Source organism: Chiloscyllium plagiosum, unplaced genomic scaffold (genome assembly GCF_037043375.1).
Source record: "Chiloscyllium plagiosum isolate Xiang-an unplaced genomic scaffold, Cpla_swu_hap1 HiC_scaffold_27, whole genome shotgun sequence".
Taxonomy (NCBI): domain Eukaryota; kingdom Metazoa; phylum Chordata; class Chondrichthyes; order Orectolobiformes; family Hemiscylliidae; genus Chiloscyllium; species Chiloscyllium plagiosum.
In genome coordinates, this window is record NW_028270165.1 from 39,418,069 (window position 1) to 39,428,476 (window position 10,408).

Sequence of the window (10,408 nt, forward strand, 5' to 3'; positions counted from 1 at the left end):
ACGTCAGCTCTGTTTACCTTTCCACAGATGCTGCTCGACCTGTTGGCTTTCTGCAGTATTCTCTGTGTTTATTAGGCACAAGTGCTGCTTTTCATTCAAGAACTTCAATCCCTGTCCTCTGGTAACTGACTCTGGTCAGTGGCAATTGATTCTTCTGATCATTAATCTGCCCATTCCCACCGCGTCTTCTCCCATCATTACCAACAGCCCCAGGAAATCTCCAGTTAACCTTCTTTGCTCCAAAGCGAACATTCCCAACCTTGGGAATGTCTCCCCAAAATGGAAATACCTCATCGCTGGACATAATGCAAGGCGTACAATTGGGAAAATATTTTGGCAATGGAAAATGGAAATGGAAATGGAAATGGAAATGGAAAAATGTTCAAGAAGCAAAACAGAAAGCCCAGTCTCCAGCTTTGTGAATCTTTAGAAACTCTTTGGGAAGCGGATTTCGAGGAGAAGGAAAGATTAGATTAGATTACAGTCGGCCCAACAAGTTCACACAGACCCGCCGAAGCAAAACCCACCCATACCCCTACATTTACCCCTTACCTAACACTATGGGCAATTTAGCATGGCCAACTCACCTGACCTGCACATCTTTTGGACTGTGGGAGAAAACCCGAGCACCCGGAGGAAACCCACGCAGACACGGGGAGAACGTGCAAACTCCACACAGTGAGTCGCCTGAGGCGGGAATTGAACCCAGGTCCCAGGCGCTTTGAGGCAGCAGTGCTAACCACTGTGCCACCGTGCCGCCCAGATGAACTGTCCGACTGAGCAGAGACAGTGCAGACACCGTCCTCTTGTTGAAGAGGCCGGGAGATTGACTCTGATGTTCTCGGGACATGAACTGATCTGAGACATTGAAAGAATTGTCATTCCTGCACATCAGGAATTCAAACCCCTTCTCGCCTCCGAGACAATGAGAGAACTCGGGAACAGGCAAAACACTGAAAGGCTCGAAGGGCGACGGCCCCGGAGTTAGAAAGCTAGGTCCGAGTGACATGGATGTGTCTGAAGACTGTCCCCGGTGTCTCCACAATGAATGTCCCAGGCCTTAGTATGGAAAACCAAAACTGATAGACGACAATTGTAATTCGAGGCGGAACAGGATGAATCATGAATTCGCTAATAGCCTGCCCTAAGCGATGATGCAGCCACAGCTGCTGCCTGTCTCTGTGGCGCAATTGGTCAGCGCGTTCGGCTGTTAACTGAAAGGTTGGTGGTTCGAGCCCACCCAGGGACGGCGTGTTTTTTGCTCTCCTTCCAGCAGCGCAGTTGCTGGTTTTTAATGGGATCAGGAAAATGTTCCCCAAACGGAGATCTTCTCCACTGAGGGAGCACAAAGGGGTTTCAAAATTTATTTAATCTCTAACGTAAAGGACTGCGGATGCTGAGAGTCCGAGACAAAAAGAGAAACTGCTGGAGAAAACGGAATTCTGGAATGTTGTCTCTGATTCTCTTCCCACAGATGTTGCCTGACCTGCTGAGTTCCTCCTGCAATTTCTCGTTTTGTTTTTAACAAAAAGTTCATTTCACCTTTTGGGATGAAACACCTCGACTCGCCATGTGCAGATATTTATCCCTTTCGAATCACTGTGAAGTGATTGGATTCAAACAAACTCTGCGATGATTCACTCTTTCTCAGCTCCACAGGCAGACAGACCTGGGAAGTGAAGTTGTCAGTGTGGTTCTGTATTCGTGGGCCGAGTGGTTAATGCGATGGACTTGAAATCCATTGCGGTTTCTCCACGCAGGTGTGAACCCTGCCGACTACAAAATGAGAAATGTTTTCGAAAAGAGAGGGAGCTTGCTCCCCGGCTTCTTCTTTACGATTCAAATCAGTGGAGGGGGAAAAATATTTCACTCACATTGGGACTGGTGGGAATCTGCAACCCACTGCCTGTTCGGGTGGAACAAGCAGATACCCGCGTGCTTCGTTTGAGGCTGTGAGCAAAGTGTTTGGAAATGAGATTAGAACAGTGAGGGGCTTGAAATCGTGATCGAAATGAAGCAGGCACCTGAGGACAAGGGAGTTTCCTTTGCCAGTGAAAGATACTGCTTCACAAAGTTTGACCTGTGGAAGGGAATCAGTGACGGTGATTATCTTTGGCTGTTCACCTTGTGATGGTTCCCATTCTGCGCATGTCCGTGTTAACATCAGAACTCTGCAGCATGGTGGCGTTAGATACGCACAGGGCCAGGGGCGCACTGGATGACGCATCTGACTCCACCTACCTGTTTGAAATGTAGCTCACAGTTTCTTCACACACCCCAATTAATCTTTCTCATTGTCCTGAAGCCGGCATACGGTTTGAATTCCTGATCTGCGGGAATGGGAATCTTTTCACTGTCTCGCGTCAGTAAGTGTCCCTGAGAACATCGGAGTCAAGTCACAGCGCTGTCAGATGAGGGGAAGCTGAAATAGCCCCACACGCTTCTCACGGGCACATTTGAGTTTGCCCAACTCACCTCCCCAACCACTGCGACTCCTGGGAGTGGAAAGGAAACAATCACCAAAACCCAGTCTTAGCTTTGTGAATCTTCAGAAAATAAGCAAACGTTCATCCCTTCGGATTTTCTATCCTGGGCTGAGAGGGAAGGGTTTTGTCACTCTTTTGTCGCACATTGCAAGTGGATGTTTTGCAGAAAAGCACCACAATGCAATCTGATTAATCAGGATCTGGATGTTTTCGGTCTTTGAGTGTAAGTGTTGTGCTCCAGAACTTTGTTGTTCACAGTTTATAATACTTATCTTCCCAGTCCCCTGTATCACTTATCGAAAATGTCTAGGTTGCGTCTTGTAATCCTTTCACTGTCTGCTAATGAGGATAGCGTTTCCGTGTTTTACCTAAATTATCTTGACCTTGCATACCTCAAGCCTCAAGCTAATTTCACGAGAAACCTTCTCCAGTTCAAAAGCCAACTGTTAATGATGGCTCTGTTTCTTGTCACGTATCCAATTTCAGATCGATGTTGTTAATGTCCCTTTTATTCTTTCAGATCCAGGTTTCGCTCACAGGGCTAGAACAGAACTGTCACCAAATACATTTACCAATCTACGTTCATCCTATCGATTGTATTAGCATCATCAACACTTCTCATCAAAATAACTCGAGAGACTTTCATCGCAATTTTCTGTGAACAGTTCCACATTAGCTTTGCTGAATGAACCCCAAATTTCTTGAAGTAGCTCCTTATTTTCGGCCCTGATTATTAATCTCTCTACGCATGGGAATGGATCCTTCCCACCCGCTCTATCTCTCATCAATGTGTGTAGTTCAGTTCGATCTCCCATCAGCCTCCTCTGTCCTGATCAAATCCAGGGGAACAGGATACGTTGGGGCTATGGCGCGGACAGGACAAGCCCAACACTCACCTTTCCTGTTAGAACCATTCCATGAGAATTTTTACACCATAGCTTTGGGCGTGTAGTTGTGGTCGAACACTTCAGGTGTTGACGTAGAGATCCTTTGGGGCTCCCCCGCCCAGGGTGGTAACCTGCTGACGATGCTTTCTTCGCTGGCGATTTTAAATGACTTCCTGTTGGTTGCATTATCGCTCAAACTTCACAAAACCCGTCTCAATAAAGTCCCGTTTTCTCATGTCTGGGAATTGATTGCCATGCAGGAACCTCGGGTTCTGAACAAACAACGTACCAGCCTCACAACGTCAGCTCTGTTTACCTTTCCACAGATGCTGCTCGACCTGTTGGCTTTCTGCAGTATTCTCTGTGTTTGTTCGGCACAAAACCTGCTTTTCATTCAAGAACTTCAATCCCTGTCCTCTGGTAACTGACTCTGGTCAGTGGCAATTGATTCTTCTGATCATTAATCTGCCCATTCCCACTGCTTCTTCTCCCATCATTACCAACAGCCCCAGGAAATCTCCAGTTAACCTTCTTTGCTCCAAAGCGACCTTGGGAATGTCTCCACAAAATGGAAATTGCTCATCCCTGGACATGGCGCAAGGCGTACAATTGGGAAAAGATTTTGGCAAAATATTGTCAGTTAGGAAATGGAAAAATGTTCATGAAGCAAAACAGAAATCCCAGTCTCCAGCTTTGTGAATCTTGAGAAACTCTTTGGGAAGCGTATTTATGGGAGAATGAAAGATGAACTGTCCGACTGAGTAGCGACAGTCCAGACGCCGTCCCCTTGTTAAAGAGGCCGGGAGATTGACTCTGATGTTCTCGGGACATGAACTGATCTGAGACATTGAAAGTATTGTTGTTCCTGCACATCAGGAATTCAAACCCCTTCTCGCCTCCGAGCCAATGAGAGAACTCGGGAACAGGCAAAACACGGAAAGGCTCGAAGGGCGACGACCCGGAGTAAGAAAGCTTGTTCCTCGTGACATGGATGCGTCTTCAAACTGTCCCCGGTGTCTCCACAATGAATGTCCCAGGCTTTATTATGGAAAAGTAAAACTGATAGACGACAATTGTAATTTTCGGCGGGGAGGCTGAATTATGAATTCACTAATAGCCTCCCCTAAGCGATGGCGCTGCCCATGTCGTCGCCTGTCTCTGTGGCGCAATTGGTCAGCGCGTTTGGCTGTTAACCGAAAGGTTGGTAGTTGGAGCCCACCCAGAGGCGATGAGCTTCTGGATACCTGTCTCTTTAACACGCCACCCTGTTCTCTAGCCAACATCTCTGTCTCAGGCATGCAGCAGTGTTCCAGCAAAGCTCAGCTCCAGATGGAAGACCAATGTCTCATTTTCCATTTGGAATCCTACAGCCCTCCAGTCTTCAATATCGAGTTCAATATTGTTTGGACTCGAACACTCCCATGCTCTTGAAGCCTACCTCGCCCACACGAGCCCTTGTTTTCACATAGTCTGCTGTTACACACGACTTATTGTTATCCAGGAATAGTCTCCATTAACGGTTAGTCACACTCCTAGACAGATCGTTATTCACGCCTTTGTCCCTCCAATGTTCTCCCTCTGAACTGGTGGCAAAGAGAGCAATGTGGACTGATATCCCTGAGCCAGCTCTTTGTCCCATCTCCAGGAACAGGGTTATCTCCACTGGCGGATAATTAAACCACTTTGTTGTTGCGCTGACGTGAGGAGATTGTGTAAATATAAACTTTTTCTAAATTCCCAACTTCTGTTGATTGAACTGTGTGTTCACTCTGAATCACAACACGTGTCGCAGCGCATTTGGAGGCCCACCTTAGTTCTGCTGGTTCTACACAGCAAGTAAATGAGAGTCTCTATTCGTATCATTCTCTTGCCTTCTCCCTGTAAATCTCCACATTGTTACTTGGAACATGACCACCGAATTCCCTTTTGTGTTCTTTAATCTGCCTCCTTGTCACGGTCAGACAGGGACAAGAAAATGTTCTTCCTAATGTCACTTTAACTTTTTTTTCCAAATGCCTTGAAATCTCTGCCAATTTTTTGGGAAATTGAAAGGATTCTCATTCCTGCACATGAGGCTGAATTGATTTAATTTCTAACGTAAAGGACTGCGGATGCTGAGAATCCGAGACACAAAGAGGAGCTGCTGGAGAAACTCAGCAGGTTTGGCAGTACCTGTGGGAGAAAACAGAGTTCTGAAATATTGTCTCTGATTCTCTTTCCACCGACACGGAGTTGCTCCTGGAATTTCTGTTTTTGCTTTTAACTGAAAGTTTATTTCATCTTTCGTGATGAAACAACCAGACTCGCCATGTGCAGATATGTAACCCTTTCGAAACCTGTGAAGTGATTGGATTCAAACACACCCAGCAATAACTCACTCTTTCTCAGCTCCACAGGCAGGGAGACCTGGGAAATGAAGCTGTCAGTGTGGTTCTTTATTCGTGGGTCGATTGGTTTATACGATGGATTTGAGATCGATTGCGGTTTCCCCACGCAGGTGTGAACCTTGCCGACTACAGTTGAGAAATGTCGTCAAAAAGAAAGGAAGACTGTTCCCCGGTTTCTTCTTTAAGATTCACATCAGTGGAGGGGTTGGAAATCTGCAACCCACTGCCTGTCAGGGCGGAACAATCAGATACCCACAGGGCTACTTTTGAGGCTATGAGCCAAGTGTTTGGAAATGAGACGAGAACAGTGAAGTCGTGATCGAAATGAAGCAGGCACCTGAGGACGAATGTGTTTTATTTGCCAGTGAAAGATACTGCTTCACCAAGTTGGAACAATGGAAGGGAAGCAGTGACGGTGGTTATCTTTGGCTGTTCCTCTTGTGAATGTTCCCATTGCTTCGCATGTCCGTGTCAACGTCAGAACTCTGCAGCCTGGTGGCGTCAGGTCCGCACAGGGCCGGGGCGCAATGGATGACGCATCTGACTCCACCTACCTGTTTGAAATGCAGCTCACAGCTTCTTCACACACTCCACTTAATCTTTCTCATTGTCCTGAAGCCGGCATACGGTTTGAATTCCTGATTTGCGGGAATGGGAATCTTTTCACTGTCTCGCGTCAGTAAGTGTCCCTGAGAACATCAGAGCACGTCACAGCGCTGTCAGAGGAGGGGAAGCTGAAATCGCCCCACACGCTGCTCATGGACATATTTCACTTTCTCCAACTCACCTCGCCAACCACTGCGGCTCCTGGGAGTGGAAAGGGAACAAACACCAAAACCCAGTCTCAGCTTTGTAAATCTTCAGGAAATAAGAAATCTGTTCATCCTGTTGGATCTTCCATCCTGGCCTGACAGCGTAGATTTTAAATGGCTGTCCAGTCAGTGCCGATTCGTTTTGGCTGAAAAAATCTTCCTTATCTCATCCCAGCATTTCTTGCCACAGAGAACTGTGCGGCAGAGTTCATGTATATATTTCCTTGTATGGTATTTTGTAAATAACATTCGTTTGCGGGTTGTTTGTATAGGGTATTTAAGGTTCACTAGCCGTTGTTTAAGTGTGTTGGTAGGTTTGTGGGCTACCATGATGCTGAGAGCGTTGGGTTGTCTGGACATCATTTCCCAGATGTCTTTTATGTAAAGTAATGTGGCTAGGGTTTCTGCACACGTTGTATCTGCTTGTGTCAGTTTGTTGATGTGAAATCGACACACTGGGTTTATTGGGTAGGCAAAAGTGCGGGTTGCAGATGCTGGAAACCAGAGTTTAGATCAGAGTGGTGCTGGAAAAGCACAGCAGGTCAGACAGCTTCCGAGGAGCAGGAAAATCGACTTTTCGGGCAAAAGCCTTTCATTAGGAATGGAAGCAGGACGCCTCCAGGGCGGAGAGTTAAATTGGGGGGTGGGGGTGTGCTGGGCCGAAGGTAGCAAAGAGTACAATAGGTGAATGGGGGTGGGGATGGAGGTGAAAAGTCAGAGGGGAGGGTGGAGCCGATAGGTGGGAAGGGAGATTGGCAGGTAGGAAAGGTCATGAGGAGAGCACTGTGCTGGAAGTTTGGAACTGAAGTAAGGTGTGGGGAGGGGAAATGAGGAAACTGGTGAAGTTTACATTAATGTTCTGGGTTTGAATTTATCCGAGGCAGAAGATGGGGCGTTCTTCCTCCAGGCATCGGGTGGGGAGGGAGCGGCGATGGAGGAGGCCCAGTTCTTGCATGTCCTCGGCAGAGTGGGAGGGGGTGTTGAAATGTTGGGCCAGAGGGCGATGGGGTTGATTGTTGCGGGTATCCTGGAAATATCCCCTCAAGCGCCGTGACTGGACTCTGCGAGGAGTCTCCAGCCTCCCCAATGTCGAGGAGACCGCATCGAGAGCAATGACATTGTTGGATGCACAGGTGAAAGCTTGCTGACGACCGCGGCCCAGGTTCGATTTCCGGGCAGGAAAGTAATTTTTAGGAGAGCTGACAAACGCAATCCACATCTCCCTGGTGGTCTAGTGGTTAGGATTTGGCGCTCTCACCGCCGCGGCCCGCGTTCGATTCCCGGTCAGGGAAACCATTTTCAGGGTTGCAGGCTACCCATTCTTCTTAAATGCGCTGTGTAATTATTTATCGTCGTTCCTGGGTGCTGCAGTGTGTCGTGGCTCGTTGAAATAGTGTCATGATTCAGATTTGTTTGTATGTGGAGGGATGATTGCTTCTGTAGTTAAGTACTTGGTTCGTGTGCGTTGTTTTCCTGTAGAGGCTGTTTTGAATTTACCATTGACTGTTTGCTCTACTGTGACATCTAGAAATGGCACTTTGTTGTTGTTCTCCTCTTTTGTGAATTTTATGTCAGCGAGGATATTGTTGATGGTGTTGTAGGTTTCCTCTAATTTGTTTCATTTTTTGATGACAAAAGTGTCATCACTGTCGTGGACCCAAAGTTTGGGTGGATCGTTGGAAGGGCTGTTTGTTCGAGTCTCTGCATTATTGCTTCTGCGAGGAATCCTGATACTGGTGGTTTCATGGGTATTTCGTTGATTTGTTTGGAGGACTTGTTACTGAATACGAAGTGAGTGGTAAGACACAGTTCTACGAGGTTGACAGTGCTATCTTTGCTGATGAAGTTGGTGCTGTGTTTGTGTCTCTGGTTCTTCGAGTAGTGTCTTCAGTTTTCTTTGGCCAAGTTAATGTTAATGGATGTGAACAGGGCTGTTATGTCAAAGGACAGCATTATTCCATACTCTTCTATCTTAGTGTCTTTGGTGTTCAGGAATTCTTGGATGGAGTAAATGGAGTGGCATGAATCTTCGACTTGGTGTTTTCAGTGGAGGCCTTTGACTAGTCTGCATATTGGTGTTCCAAATGGTGAGGCTTTGCGCCTGAGGGGGGGTCCTGGTTTGAAGAGGAGAACAACAACATAGTACCATTCTTCGATGTCACAGTAGAGCGAACAGTCAATGGGGAACTTCAAACTAGCGTCTACAGAAAAACAACACACACAAACCAAATACTTAACCACAGAAACAATCATCCCAACACCCACAAACGTTGCTGCATCAGGACATTATATCAACGAGTCACTACACACTGCAGCACAGAGAAACTACGAAGAGCAGAAGAGGAATACGTATATAGTGTATTTAAGGAGAACGGGTACCCAATAGACCCAGTCCGCCGATTTCTCATTGATGCTTCCAAGCTGACTTTCAAAAATTCGTTTGGCCCTCCATTCTTTCCTGTTTGTTTTTTGCGGGTTTTGAAAGCTTTCACAATCCTCTGACTGAGTATTGGAATTGGGAAGTTATGTTGTGGCTGTACAGGACATTGGTAAGACCAGTTTTGGAATATTGTGTGCAATTCTGGTCTCCTATCAGAAGGATACTGTGAAATTTGAAAGGGTTCTGAAGCACCAGTGGGTCCACAGAGGGGAAGAGGCCCTTCTGCTGCCCTGAGTGTGGGAAGGCCTTCAGTGATTCCTCTGCCTGCTGCCACACCAGTTGGTCCACACCGGGGAAGGCTGTTCTCCGGCCCCCAGTGCGAGATGGCCTTCAGCAGTTCTTCCCACCTGCTGAGACACCAGTGGGTCCACACTGAGGAGAGGCCGTTCTTCTGCCCCGAGTGCAGGAAGGGCTTTGCTCTTTCCTCCGACCTGCTGGCCCATTGGTGAGTCCACATGGAGGAGTGGTCGTTCAGTTGCCCTAAGTGCAGGAAGGCCTTCAGCAATTCCTCAGCCCTGCTGAGGCACCAGTCCGTCCACACCGGGGAGAAGCCGTTCTCCTGCCCCGAGTGTGGGAAGGACTTTATCCGCTCCTCCACACTGCGGAAGCACCAGCTGGTCCACACGGGGGCGGGGGGGGGCGGGGGGGGGGGGTGGGGGGTGGGGGGGGGAGGCCATTCTGCTGACCTGAGTGCGGGAAAGCCTTCAGCAATTCCTCCACCCTGCTGAAACACCAGTGTGTCCTTCAGCATTGGGAGGCCCTTCAGCTGGCACGAGTGTGGGAAGAGGTTCAAGTTTTCTTGCAACTTGTGGAAGCACCAGCGGGGGCACTGCTGCTCATTGAGCCAGGGACTGCACATTGCCAATGAAATGATCCAAATAAACCTCAGACCGCAAGACCATCGGAGCAGAAGTTAGGCCATTGGGCCCGTCGAGTCTACTCTGCCATTCGTTAGAGACAAAATTAGTGCAGATGAGATTAGCTACAGGAAATAGGCCATTTGTCCCAACAAGTCCACACAAACCCTCCGAAGAGTAACCCATCCACACCCATTTCCCTCTAACTAATGTACCTAACTCTATGGGCAATTAAGCATGGCCAATCCACATGACCTGCACATCTTTGGTTTATGTAAGAAGACAGGATCGCCCAGAGAAAACCCATGCAGACACTGGGAGATTGTGCAAACTCCTCACAGACAGCTATCCAAGGCTGGAATCAAACCTGGGTCCCGTGCGCTGTGAGGCTGCAGTGGTAACCACTGAGCCACTACATATTGCAACCCGAAGTTGCAAGCAGGAGGTTGGGAGAATACAGCCTCAGAATGTGGAGTAGTCAGCGTTTTGGGTATTAACCCTTCTTCAGGACTGAAACGTTAACTTCTCCATGAGAAACG

At 47.8% G+C, this 10,408-nt stretch overlaps 2 non-coding genes across 2 annotated transcripts; both read left to right on the forward strand.

Moving 5' to 3' along the window:
- The first annotated feature begins 1,175 nt into the window (after positions 1-1,175).
- On the forward strand, positions 1,176-1,249 carry trnan-guu (transfer RNA asparagine (anticodon GUU)). The gene has a single exon. It is a non-coding gene; the product is annotated as a tRNA-Asn (tRNA).
- A 6,543-nt stretch (positions 1,250-7,792) lies between these two features.
- Positions 7,793-7,864, forward strand: trnae-cuc (transfer RNA glutamic acid (anticodon CUC)). The gene has a single exon. It is a non-coding gene; the product is annotated as a tRNA-Glu (tRNA).
- The last annotated feature ends 2,544 nt before the right edge of the window (positions 7,865-10,408 follow it).